The 14,140-nt window shown below is 41.7% G+C and overlaps 1 protein-coding gene across 4 annotated transcripts in view; it reads right to left on the bottom strand.

The window, feature by feature from the left end:
- The window catches only part of PAG1 (phosphoprotein membrane anchor with glycosphingolipid microdomains 1), a 106,525-nt gene that overhangs the window by 77,268 nt on the left and 15,117 nt on the right, over positions 1-14,140 (bottom strand). Inside the window, exons 1-3 of one of the 4 annotated variants that reach the window (XM_042839894.1) lie at positions 12,499-12,605; positions 8,094-8,231; positions 3,907-3,967 (exon numbers count right to left, since the gene is read on the bottom strand). The gene's annotated coding sequence lies outside the window, so the exon portion shown is untranslated. Of the gene's footprint in view, positions 1-3,906; positions 3,968-6,322; positions 6,342-8,093; positions 8,232-12,498; positions 12,606-14,140 lie in introns of those variants that run through there. The other 3 variants (XM_042839893.1, XM_042839896.1, XM_042839895.1) reach the window with 3 other exon arrangements.

Raw genomic sequence — 14,140 nt, 5'->3', positions numbered from 1 at the left:
CAAACAGCTGTTTCTGGGTGGTGTGAGACAGAAATAAATCCAGATTTTTAAAAGACCCTAAATCTCACCAACATCAATCCTTCCTTTCAGCTCCGACATCCCCAACTTTTTTGCACTGAGGAAAAAGGAAAAAATATCACTGGACCTACAGCTCTGCTCTGATTATGCTGTCTGGCTTTCTAATACTGATAGAGTATTACAGTGCATGATAAGTTGCTCACAATTCCCAATTTCCTGTGCAAGCTCAGCATATCCAGGTCCTTTAGAAACATCAACCCACTCTTATTGCAAACAGAAATTTCCAAAATGATGAGTGATTCAATAGGAAACAGAAAGAAAACCCCCTCAACCTTGCAGAGGTGTTTCATTTCCAGGTTTGAGTATTGTTGAGAATAGAAATTCAGAACTACAAGGCTTCATCTTTGGGAGATTAAAGACAACTATCACAAACCTTTGGCTTCCAAAGGCACCAGAAGCATGTGTGATACTAAACTCATTTCATATGGATTTTATCTTTAAAAAAGATGCCTGGTGAAGTTTGTTGATTTCTATGTTCTTTTTAAAGAAAGTTACTACCAAAAAGCAATGCCTCCATCAATTATACACCAATTATATTTATGTACTTCATGTGTGCACAAGATCTGGACTGAAGCATCTCTGCACTATGTGTGGATAGTAAAAAAAAAAGCGAGTATATTCATACGAACTCATTCACTGTAGCTTTGGAGGTATCTAGTCAGACAAGCTGTGGTAACTGAGTGTGCTCTCAGCTTCTGCTTTCCAAAATCAGTAGAGCCATTAATTTTTCTGAACAAATCACAGAATCATAGGAGTTGGATGGGACCTCTGGAGATCACCAAGTCTAAATCCCTTCCTAAAGCAAGTTGCCTATAGTAGGTTGCACAGGGCAGTGTCCAGGCAGATCTTGATTGTCTCCAGAGAAGGAGACTTCACAACCTCTCTGGGCAGCCTGTTCCACTGCTCTGTCACCCCACAGTAAATTACTTCTTCCTCATGTTCATATGGAACTTCCTGTATTCCAGTTTGTTTATTGCCCTTTATCCTGTTGCTGCACACCTCTGAAAAGAGCCTGGCCTCATCCATCTTCCTGGAGAAGATGGCAGCCCATGGCTTGGACAAGTACACTGTTTGCTGAGTAATCAAGTGGCTGGAGAGCCAGGCCCAGAGTGTGTTGGTGAATGGAGTTAAATCCAGCTGAAGACCGGTGTTTGGTCCTCAGGGGTTGGTATTGGGGCCCAGTCTGTTTAATATCTTTATTGAGGATTTGCATGCAGGAATTGAGAGCACCCTAACTAAGTTTGCAGATTATATCAAGCTGGGGGGTGGTGTCAATGTGTCTGAGGGTAGGAAGACCCTACACAGAGACCTGGGCAGATTGGATCAATGGGCTGAGGCTGACTGCATGAGACCAAGTGTTAGGTACTGCACTTTGAGAGAGGCTTTTTTCTAGCCACTCTGCGCCTACAGGCTTGAGGCAGAGTGGCTGGAAACTGTATGGAAGGGGTTCGACAACGCCTGGCTGAACGCGAGCCTAGCAGCATGCCCAGGTGGCCAAAAAAGCCAGCAGCATCCTGGCTTGCATCAGAAATACCGTAGTCAGTAGGAGCAGGGAGGAGTTTCTCCCCAGCTCTGGCGTGGCTGCGCCTTGAGTACTGTGTTCAGTATTGGGCTCCTTGCTATAGTAAAGACACTGAGGCCCTGGAGCGTCTCCAGAGAAGGGCAATGAAGCTGTGAGGGTTCTGGAGCACAAGTCTAATGAAGAGTGGCTGAAGGAGCTGGGGTTGCTTAGTCTGGAGAAGAGGCTCAGGGGAGACCTTATCACCCTCTACAACTGAAAGGAGGCAGTGGCAAGGTAGGGTTCAGCCTCTTCTTTCAGGCAACAGAGACAGGACAAGAGAAAATGGCCTCAAGCTGCATCAGGGCAAGTTCAGGTTGGACATTAGGAGAAATTTCTTTTCAGAAGGAGTGGTCGGCATTGGAACACGCTGCCTGAGGAGGTGGTAGAGTCACCATCCCTAGAGGTGTTTAAGAGAAGGGTAAATGTAGTACTTAAGGACACGGGTAATACTGATGGTAGGTGGACAGTTGGACTAGATGATTTTAGACGTCTTTTCCAACGTTAATGATTCTATGATTTGATTCCTGCACTTCAGATGTTTATAACCATTGTGGTAACACCTCTCAGTCTTCTCTTCTCCAGACTGAACTTCCTTTTAGGAAAAGCTAGGAACACACACACAGTCAGCCAACACAATATGATTACTTCTAAAGTTTTTCGCTTGCGATCTCATCAACATGCTGTAAGTGAGGAACACCTGCTTGGTATGCCTTAGAATAGAACTGATTCCCTTGAAAGTTTCAAGGTTACCATTGTGCTAAGAAAAGGACTTGCAGTGTACAAAGCAGTTCTGAACTGAGCCACAGAGTGCATTACATACAACTAAATAAACTGCACAAGTCAACAATTCATATACAGAAAGAACTGAATGCCCCTTCGTTACTGGTCTGCTCTAATACAACTGCTTGGGAAAAACCCCTCAAACTGCAAATACGAGGGATCAGTCAGCTGACTGGCTGATAAAGTCAAAATAGCTAATGTCAGGATTTACAATCACTAGCTTAGAAAATGTCAACAACCCACCATCACCAAGAAAAGAGTTTTCTATGAAAGGAGATAATTCACAGACAAATGATGAGTGCACAAGTCGCTAAGCAGCTGTCTGTCCTCTGCCCAAAATAAAATGTTTTTGTTTGCGCTGAATTCAGTTCAGCTCAAAAAAATAATAAGTAAATAAATAAATAAATAATTGGGAAAGAGCAAATGATTGCCAAGGTAAGGAAAACAGCTAATACTCTGAAGATCTATTTGTGACCTTGTCATTATAAAGAATGAAAAGCAGTTTAGCCCTACTGCCACTGGATGTATCTTTGGTCCAGTACCATAACAACTTCCTAGAAACAGCCACACAACAAGGTCTGAGATACCAAGAATAAAAAACAACTGTAGTTTTTGAAAAATTCAAATCTGCTAATTGTTGGGAGTCCTTAATTATTTAAACTGCAATCCAGTATAAATGTGATGTTGCTCAAGTCTCATCAGACCTTCAGTAAATGAATGTAAAGCAGCACCAGCCTACATACTGAAGACCTGAACTCACTGCTCCCCATGCAAAGGTGCAAGATATGATCTGCAGATTGCATTCCCAGGGCAACTTCATAACCATAGCACTCTTCTTCATATCCTCTGTAGTGGGATAGCATTGCAAATTCAATTCAATAAAAAAAAGAAAATACGACTCCCAGCTGTCTATTTTGTTATTTATTTTCTGTCCGTATCATGGAGACCTCATTAGCTATGCTTTCAGAAAGGCTTTGAAACAAGCAAACACAATGTACAGATCTGCAGCATCTACAGTACTCACAGCAGCAGAAGCAGCTTTTAAGAACTTGGTAAAGTAAGCAAAGATGACAGACTCTGATAGGCAGCCATTGGTTTGCTCTTGCAAAAGAGACCTACCAACCAAATCACCCAGCACCAGGGCAGGAGATGAGAGATAAGGAAAGGCTTTTTAAATAAGCATATCAAAAACATATCCAGTTGATTTCAAGTCTTTTGGCTGAAAATGGTAATACTGCTTCTTAAGACGTAGAAACAACTGTATTTTCAGAATGTATCATGTCTTTATTTTATACACAAACACTCAGCAAATCATGGCTCATGCAACTATAAGCAAAGGCTTCTGTAAAATCTACGTATAATATTGCTGCTACCCAATGTCAATCCTTAACATCACATTGTTCATAAATCGAGGGCGTCGTCATAAAGCCGAACTAAAGCCAAGCTGACCACCACAGGGAACAAAAGGGAATCAGATAAATAATTACCTTAAAAGTCTCTGTAGAGCTTGATGTTCCAGTGATGGACAGTATCAACAAATGCTTCCTCCTAGGTAAAAAAAAAAAAGAAGAAATTTTCACAACTCTGAACATAGCTCAATTATGCCATGCTATGAGAATATATCAGAGAATATACATTATCTCCTGTTACTTTGAATTTAGAATCAATTTCAAAGAAAAATACTTTTAGAAAAAGTTTTTCCTTCTTTATTTGAAATACCCCAGACTAACTAATGTCGTTTTTTAACTCATTCTCATTATTTTTATTAAAATCTCTGACTTTCAAAGTTCTTCCAAAGATGTTAGACTCAATTTTGAAATCCTTATTATCTTGTCTATATAATGTCCACAGTAACATAGATTTCATAGACTAAACTAGTAATTAGTAGTTTATACCCATGCAGTGACAGTATCCTGCAGTGCTTTCTGCATTTTATTGTGCCCAGAAACTCACTGTTACTTAGTGACTGTACTGGTCTGGTATCTACAAAGAAAGAATTGAAGGCAGCGATGAGAGATCTGCTAAGCATAAAGAAAGGAGTGGAGGTTGCAGGTTTCCATCAGCACCAGCCTTTCAGTGCATACTTCTAGATATGGGATAATGTGGTGGCCACGTGGCTGCCAAATTTAACTAATCCAAATTTAACTAATTTGGATTGTAAATTGACTTAGGTAGAAGTAAATACTTTTCTTTTCCTGGATGCTTATTCCAGATGTAAAAAGTCTTCCACCTTTAACTCTGTAGGGAACTGTCTTGTAGTAGTATTGGAAGACTAGTTTAAAATGAAGTTAGAGCACACCTTCAGTGGTTGGTTGCAATAACTTATTTGAATGGCTTTCAAAACTACATTAGTTAAAACTGCAGTCCAGTTTTCCAAGCAGAGGCTAGTTAAAACCAGTAGGATTGGGAAGTCTAATTACTGCCAAAGTAAACTGAAATGGATATAAAATAGGCTAGTTCTGAAGGAATATACCATCTCTTCTACAGCACTAGTTTTTAGAACAGACTTACGTTTCTAAAGCAGCTTAAGAAATGAGGGATACTGCCGGGCTAACTGCCTGCTCAGAAGGATATACTGATTCAATTACTTTCTTTTGACGTAAGACCAAATTACAATCATCATAAGCACGTATTACAACTCAAACCCCCTGCACAAAGAAATAATTTCCTTTTTTGTAAGCATTAACCAGCTGTTTTGCTGATTCAGGCCTCCCCATTACTGGCACGCTCTATAAAAAATCATGCAGTGCAAGTGACTACAGAACTGTTGCTTGGTTACATTCTCAATTATCACAATGCTGGCCTTACTCATTCAGTGTCAAGGTCAATGCAATTGTTTCTTTTCTTTAATGATGAAGTATCCTGTTTATAAAATTTGTATCTGCTTCCTACTTGGTAAAATATTGCCCATTTCAGTCAATCATTGCTGGTTACTCCCACAGAGAGACAAAGCGTGAGAAAATGACCCGCAGTGCTCATTTTTGCCCTTAACACACAGCTTTTTTCTCAACTCCACCCATAATGCCAGCTGCTTCACAGCGACACACAGACACCAGTTTTACCACAACGCTTCCTTCCTTCTTTGTCATAGCCTGTTAAATATGGTAGAAATACATTCGCTGTGTATTTATTCTTATTCTCTACCCATCTAATCACAAGTGCAAGAAAAGTGGCAACTTTTAATTAGCATGCATCTCCAGCCAGTGGTGCAGGGAAAGCAAAGGCAAAGTAGGATTTTTTACATCAGTTTTAAATCTGCAAAGGTTTTGGTTCCTCCCTGCCTTTGAGGGCAGGTGTCTGGTTGTGAGGACTGTGATGCACTTGAAGTACTCCACACTGCTGAATATTTCATAGCCCTTGAGAAGCATAGCTGTAATCAACGTGCAAATAATGAAATGGGCAGCGATAACGCAGCAGAGGTAAAGTGTGCCATTAGAAGGCATCATTGCTTTGGCTTCTAGGCAGGATAGCTGTAACAATTTATCACGCTATTTGATAAAATAATAATGCTATCAGATACAAAATCAAAATGAATGTTATGCCAAGAAAAAAATCAGAGAGCATCAAGGGGGACAACATGAACAGCAAAGAAAAAATCAGGGATAAAGAGGCAAAGCCATCTATTAAGAGTCATAGAATTATAGAATGGCATAGATTGGAGAGGACCTTAAAGATCATCTAATTCCAACCCCTGTGCCATGGGCAGGGTTGCCAACCACTAGGTCATTGTCTGGGAATCAAGCCTGGCCTTGAATGCATCCAGGGATGGGTATCCACAGCTTCTCTGGGCAGCCTGTTACAGAGCCTCATCACCCTCTGAGTGAAGAATTTCTTCCTAACATCTAACCCAAAACTCCCCTCTTTCAGTTTAAATCCACTACCCCTTGTCTTATCAATATCTACCTGAGTAAAAAGTTGGTTTCCCTCCTGCTTGTAACCTCCTTTCAAGTATCAGAAGATTGCAATAAGGTCTCCCCAGAGCCTTCTCTTCAAGCTAAACAAGCCCAACACCCTCAAACTTTCATCACAGGAGAGGTGCTCCACCCCTCTGATCATCTTAGTGGCCCTCCTCTGGACTCTGCTCCACGTCCTTCTCATATGAGTCATATGGGCAGACATTTCTCATAAGTATTCCCATCACCAAAGATGACCTATATGCATCTTTATTAACTTGGCTGGAGGTGTAGCTCAGACCACTCACTCTCGACTCCAAACTGCAGTGGTTTGGTATGGGTAAGCTGGGAAAGATATAATTTGTGTGTAGGAAGGAACTACCTCAAACAACTTCTCCTAACCTCCACCGGAGCAAGGAGAGTGATGACAGAGGCCAATACAGGCACAAAAGGGTAGAGGCTGTCTTCCCCAGCATATATCTTCTCAGACACCAGAGGAAATTCTGCTGAAGCACGGCTCCCACGGCTGCTTACTCTTTTCTATCTCCAAGCAAGCACAGACACTCACAGACACCTTCTGACACTGAAGTGGTATGCAATTAACAGAAGGCTCCATTAATTATCTTTGGATACTCATAAGAATAAGCTGAATGTTATTGTTAAAAACTACAGAATCAGAGAATTAAATTAGCTGGAAGAGACCTCGGAGATCATGTAGTTCAATCACCCTGCTAAAGCAGGTTCCCTACAGCAGGCTACAGAGGAAAGCATCCAGGAGGGTTTTAATTATCTCCAGAGAAGAAAACTCCTCAAACTTAGTACCTTATTCCAGTGTTATGTCACTCTCAAATAAGTTTTTCTTCATGTTCATAAGGAAGTTCTTATGTTTCAGTTTGTGCCCCTTGTTCTGTTGCTGGGGACCATTGCAAAAAGCCTGGTCCCCTCCACTTGACTTCCACCCAGTACATATTTACAGGCGTTGATAAGATCCCCTCTGAGTCTTCTCATCCCCAGAATGAGCAGTCCCAGGTCTCTCCTCCTTTCCCTACAAGGCCCTTATCATCTTTGCGGCCCTCCACTGGACTCTCTCTAGAAGTTTTGCTTCTTTATTGAACTGTGGAGCCCAGAACTGGACATAGTACTCCAGATGTGGCCTCACCAGGGCAGAGTAGATGGGGAAAGTAGCCCTTCCTCAGGTCTGGAAAGGTCTGAATGGAAGACTGCAGTAGGTTCATTCATCAACACTGCATGTTGCAAGGTGAAATTTGATGGACGTGTGAGAATACTTAGTGGGATGTTGCAGACATGTGCAAGTAGAAAGCCAAAAGCAGTGGGGAAAAAAAACAGCTACGTTCTTGGAGAGAGAGCCTCTATGTTCAAAGAAAGACTTCAGTTAATGTCAGTCTAATCATCCTTTATGTATTTCAAAAAGTAGTTCACTGAAACTCCAAGAAACTAGGCACTTTTGTAAAAAAAACCAAACACATATTGTTCTATATTAATGAAGGGGATAAATGCATCCTCTTTGTATTCACTACGCTGTCTACACAGATACCTTGTATTTTCATTGCTTTTCTCACCAGCAAGAGACAAGCAAGGTGGATAGGTTTAATATTGCCAAAGAAAATCTGGCATACACATGTTCAGTGCAGCAGGGGGAAATCAGCTCTAACATCTCAGAAACATCACTTGTCACTCTGAAAGAAAGAGGTGTCTCAGGGTGATACTGCACTGGAGCCATTCCCATGCTTTGATAATCAAAGGACTCTTCCTAGTGTTACCTTCCATCTGCCGGAGAAGAGATCACATAGATAGACCTTCTAGCCAGATGGAGTCACCAGAAATTCTCTTCATCAGAAAGCTCAGACACAATTGAGATCTCATTTCTTTCTCTCATTCATATTCTCCTGCTCTGCCTCCTGCAAATACCCAAAGATAAATTACGCAGACAAACTCAGACTTAGACTTTAAATGTCACAGACAAATCTTATGCAGCTCATTTTCTCTTCCATTTTTTTCCCAGCATGAAAGAATTATTTTTATTAACTCACTGGGGGTCATGACAGACCATAGACAATATAAGGTTGGTGGAACTGCTCTCTGAGTTTCCTCATTAAGCATCCCAAAAACTATTTCAACAGTTGCAAATGTTATGCAGCACTGCCAGCTGTCTTCTGGATATCAGCATTCCAATCTGACACCTCTGTAAAAGTGAAAGGCTAGGGTGATAAAGGCTCCTGTAATTTATGAGATGTCTTTATTTATACAGAACTAGTTTTGGAGCAAGGATTGTTTGGATGTGTATGCACATGCATACGTGCAGTCCTAACATCAAGGGACTCCCAAATAATGCCTACTTCCATAGTAAGGCTCTCACTCCCAAACATCCTCTTCCAAGATGCCAAGGCAGGCAGCAGTTCCCTACTCACCCAGCTCCTTCTCCTTGTACAACTGTGCCTTAATGAGAGCCTTGCAAAATTTGCAGTATCAATATGATATCAATATGATCTTCCAAGAGTATGTATTTGCCAACATGCTGAGAAAAAGCACTTGGAAGACAGTAATGGTATTTCCTGATGATGAGTAACAGGTGAGGCTGGCAGCAGCACTGCTTACTAAAGCTGTCTGGCACTTTGCTTTCTCAGAGCCATTTTCAACTGTTTAAATATGCAGCCTTGTGCTAAATTTCATTTTCAGCACCTCCATTAATGCACTGCATATATTTCTGAAAATAAAGCCAAAGAAAAATGCCTATCCCTGCCCAAGTGAAAAGGTCTTGGCATCCTTTTTCTTTGAAAAGTTTTAGTACCTCTAATCTTTGAAAAAGCCTTGACATGAAACAGGAAAGAGCTTTTTGTCAGAGATGCTTTTACTGAACCCCAAAATGGGAAAGGTGAATACTGTGAAAACAGGGAAGGAAAAAAAAATAAAAAAGAATAATGAAAAGGGGAAAATTGGGACTGAGACACGTGCAGGGAAAATGATAGATGAATGGCAAGGAAATTTGGCTGCCAAGGCAGAGAGAAAAGCAGGGTGGTGGAGGGCAAAAAACTAGTGAGGAAGAAGGGTGGGAGTCAATCAATCTAGGCAAAAGCTAGGAAGAAAAAATGGGTAAAAAAGAAGACTGGGAACCACATGGATGCAGAAGGACACAGAGCAAAGGTGGCAGCAACTGAGACCTAAGAGGGTCTGGCAACAAGAGAGAGTCAAGTGAGTGACAGGAAGGCAACATAAGTCCATCTGGGGTAAAAGAGGAAATGCACAGATCACTAAAAGAGGAAGAGTGGCTACAGAGGGAAGTACAAACAGCTGTTCTGGAGACAATTGGTCTGGAACGTATTTTCTACTTTAACACATTTCTCAGCATAGCTGCCACCAAGAGCATAAAACAATAGAAAATATAATAGACTTGTTGTAATGTAGTAACATAATCTAATGGAGCTGTAGTATGGTTCTTCCAAATGATGACAAGCTAATGCACTGTTCCTTTTAACAATTCTATATCAATTTATATTAGCTGCATATCTTGTTCAAACCCTCTTATTTAGGCATGCCAGTGGCTTGAGGGTCCCCTGAGTCCTTTCTCCCCAAGAGACATCAGGCAGGCCTTGTCCCTATATGCTGTCCCTGCAGAAACCTCACTACGCTGGGGGGAAAGGCAGGAAGAAAGGGGGAAACGTGCCCCAGACTCATCCTAATGGGTCATGCATACAGCATGCCCAGATCTGAGTGCTCCTGGGTCTACTGGTACAAGTGTGCCCTTAATTATTGCCATGGCAACCAAGTAAGTACACAACCACCCCTCCTCATGCTGTATTCTCTTTGTGAATTTTAATTCATGGAACTGGCACACAGAGCCCAGGAAAAATGACTGAGATTTATTTCTTTATTGAAGAAGCGGAGGTAGCGGCGCTGCTGATGGCTGCTGCTAGAGTTATAGATGCATCACAGTAAAATACTGCACTGGAAACCTTTCTCATGACCCAGCACAGAAGTAGTTTTTAAAGCAACTCAGCAATACAGTTAGATGTCAACAGCAGCCTCTTCAGCTTCTGGAGAAATGAAGAGGGGGGAGATCTCACCGCTCTGTGATACAGTCATTCCAGTAAAGTCTAATTTCACATAATAAAACCTAATTTCATATAATTGGCCAGAGTCAATTCAAGAGGAGATCCTAGAGGGTGGGGGAAATTAGGGGAACGACAGGAAAGACAAGAAAAAAAGCAAAAGTATTCCAATTAGTCAAAAATATAAGAGCTGATTTCCTTGTGTCCCAGCACAATAGCAATGAAGACAAGAGACCAGAGCTCTCTGTGTCCCTCTACATAAATCTCCCACTGCATTTTAAAAGAAAATGTATACTGAAAAGAACCTCCATCGCAGGGGAGTTTTTGGGCTTCAAATTATTTCTCTATAGGTGAGATACAGTGAGGTGTAACAAACGAAATGGCCAGTGGCATCATACTCAGTGTGCTCTCCTGCCCATTATTCCAGATTCAATTGCAAGACATCAAGAGTATGTGGTACATTTAAGGATACCCATCACCCTTCTCTTTACCTTCCTCCCAATGGCACAGCCCAGCCCAGAGCTGAGTTGTCTGTGGAATACAGAGCACAGCAGATGATCATCGCGTGCTAAGATCTCAGCAGACTTGCCTTTAATCAAGCAACACAATTCAGAGCCAGTTCAAAAAAGGCATCTCAGTAAGAAAACACCTTGCACCTCTGCCACCGGGAAGCTCTCCTTCCGGAAATGTGCAGACAGAGCTGAAAAATGTAGCAATTTAAGAGGAGCAAAATTGGACAGCAAGAACATTTACCTTTTATCTGAAAATGATTCATGAGACACCCCTATAAAGTGTCAGACAACAGCAAAGCAGTTCATCTGCTATTGATAACACAGCATTCCTAAGCCATCAATAACCATTTGAGTACTCTTGAAGTAGATTCAGCTTCATCTACATTATTTTCTGTATTGACAGACCAGGGATATGCTAATAGATGTTTATGAAAGTGCAAGAAAGCAAAGTATTGCACGTTTTATCACGCTGTCAAAGCAGAATCTTGTTCAGATACAGTTAGTGTATAATTTCTGTCCCTCTTAAAAGCTGGAAGGCAATCATGAGCATGTTGGATCTGGCAAGCTCATATTATCTATCTGATAATTACTGAAAGATGGAGAAGCCTTGAAAAAAAATTACTTGAAAATTTCTGCGCTTTCTACATACCTGACCAAAATGCTATCACCATTACTTAAATGAGCACATCTTTCCCATAAACTTTTACTCAGAACACATTAACATCAATATAAAATGCATCATAAATTATTAGAAGCTGTACAAAAATCAGAACTGTACAATCAGAGACTGGATGCAGGGAAACACTTGACAGTGATGAGTAGCTAAGGTTTCATGGTAATGTGCTGGGCAGTACTAGCCCACATGAACACCGCAATGCAGATCCAGCTTTTCAAAATATATATACCATTAGTCAATTCTATTCATACTGGAGCAGAGTCAACATGCTAGATACAGACCAAAAGATAATCCCATCCTCCAGAGACTGCCATATAAAAAGACAGAAAGATGAGAGATGAGAGAGATACAAGAACATACATATGCATTCATATACAGAGTAATTGGGATGACTGGCCTGTGTCTCATTATCTCATTTATTCATGCTTCAGGTGAAGGAGAGACAAGGATGTAAGAGCAAGATCACAGAAGCTGGGGAGGGACAGCTATACAAGGAACTAGAAGAACAGAAAGAAAACAAACTGAACATGGAAGGAGAAACCATGGATTAAGAGCTTCTGCCAAAACCAGTGATTGACGTAAAAACAAACAAACAATAAATACAAAATAAAAAACCAACAATGCTCCATGCTATACAAAGGCAGGGCTAAAACCAGCAGGACCAGGGTAATACTGTCCAGTTTCTGGATTGCCCAGACTCAAAGGTGGTTACAACAGGGCAGCACAATACAAATATAGGTCCTGCTCTTGCAAGACCATCTTTAGGCCAGAGGCTTCAGGCAGAGCCACCTGCATTACTGTGGGAATAATGACACATGAACCAGGATCCAACCACCTTGGTATCAGGTCCAGCTCAGTTCCTTGGCTGAAAGCAGGCTGCATGAGCCCCTCCACAGACAGATAAAACAGGCAAAGCTGAATTCAAACTGACCCTGTGCCAAACTACCAGGGTTTTGTCGTGCTGAGTTCCTCAGACAACCGTCAGCTTCCTTCTGATCAACCTCTTCTCCTCTGTCTGAACAGCAGAGAATCACAATCCTGCAATTTGGAACAGTGGAGAGTCAGTGAGGTTGTGCTCAAGGTTAGGAAGAAGCTTTTATCTCAAACCAGGAAAAAGAAAAGGGACTCAATCCCCACTGAAGAGCACTTCCACATAGTCACTCATGGCAGTTCCCAAGGCTGCCTGAGCAAGATCTGGCCAATCCATTCACCATGACTTTCGTCATCACTGTACCTGCTCAGGACTTCTACCACCAGCTTTGCATTTAAAGATAGTTACTCCCAAAACATATAGCCACAGAATTCAGCTCAGAATCAACATATTATTCAATGCCTCCTTATCTCCTAGAGATTAAATGCAGCTTCCAGTGCTCTTCTTCTGCTGAAGGGCCCAAAGTAACTGCTTAGATGACATGGACCCTTATCTCTCTGGCTTACACACACCTTTTTAATTGGACTGGGGCCAGCTGCCTGGTCAGGGCCAGTGGAGATAAGGCGAGGGGCAGCCCTCGAAGCCATTTGAGCAGGAGCCGGGGGCAGCTTCAGTGAGGATCCCTTCCCAGCCCTGTCTTGTGTTTCACTTAAATGAAGTCTTAGGACGAGACAAAAATGAGAAGACTGCTGCAAAAGCACCAAAGAGCACACATCCTGCTTGGTGCTAATTCTGAAAACTACAGCAACTAACAAATAGATTCAATTACTGAGGTAGATGCTAACCCAATTCAAGGGAATTGGTACATATGTTATAACAAGACGCTGGAGCCTCAGCCTGATCACATTTACATGAAGAAATCATTTTATGCAAATCTCCTATCCACAAGTGAAGGCCATGCAGGAGAAAAGAAAGTGGTATGCAAAGATTTGTGATGCATGTCGGATGGGCAATTTAAGGTAAATCATAATATTCGGTTATACAAGACATATAATCTGGAGAGAAAAAGAGTGTAGCTTCAAAGTCATAAATTATTTATAAATAATACAGTTATCTCATGAAACACCCCAAAGGCTAACCACTGATTTTTTCCATTATTTTTTTTCCACTGTTGCAAATCCAGGAGAAGCTAAAGATGAACATTTATCAAGAAAGGGCTAATTTTTGGGAAGGGTGGACTGACACAGTAAAATTAGTTACGGGCTTGTGAACAGCACTGCAGGATGGCTGTGCTCATCCCGCAAGAGGAAAGAAGGCAAAAGAAGTGAGCTGAGTGTGCTAAGGAGAGAAACTGCTCCCTGGGGAGCTCTCACCCTTTCAGGACCATCGCTGCTATTCAAAATCACTGCTTGCTTTCTGCCAGATTCCATCTTCTTTTAAGTGAAACCCCCAAAAGGCAGCATGGAAATTCACAAGTCCCAGCAGCAGCACTATGGCATGCAGCACGCTCTCTGCCAGCAATGTCACCTCCTCAGAGCACGAGCTACACTCTGAGATGCACAGTGGCATCTCTGTACTCAGTTGTCTCAGCAGATGACACCTCCTCATCGTCATCACTCAGTGAAGCACCTGTCCATATTCTCCTAAAATACATAACTTTTTCTTTTTTTTTTAAACGTGCTTTCGTCTGCCCTACACGTCA

The sequence above is a fragment of the Centrocercus urophasianus genome, unplaced genomic scaffold (genome assembly GCF_019232065.1).
Source record: "Centrocercus urophasianus isolate 14NV4802_14NV808 unplaced genomic scaffold, USGS_Curo_1.0 seq_11, whole genome shotgun sequence".
NCBI classification, from domain to species: Eukaryota; Metazoa; Chordata; class Aves; order Galliformes; family Phasianidae; genus Centrocercus; species Centrocercus urophasianus.
The sequence above is the reverse complement of the archived record's forward strand: the minus strand, read 5'-3'. Positions and strand labels throughout refer to the sequence as shown.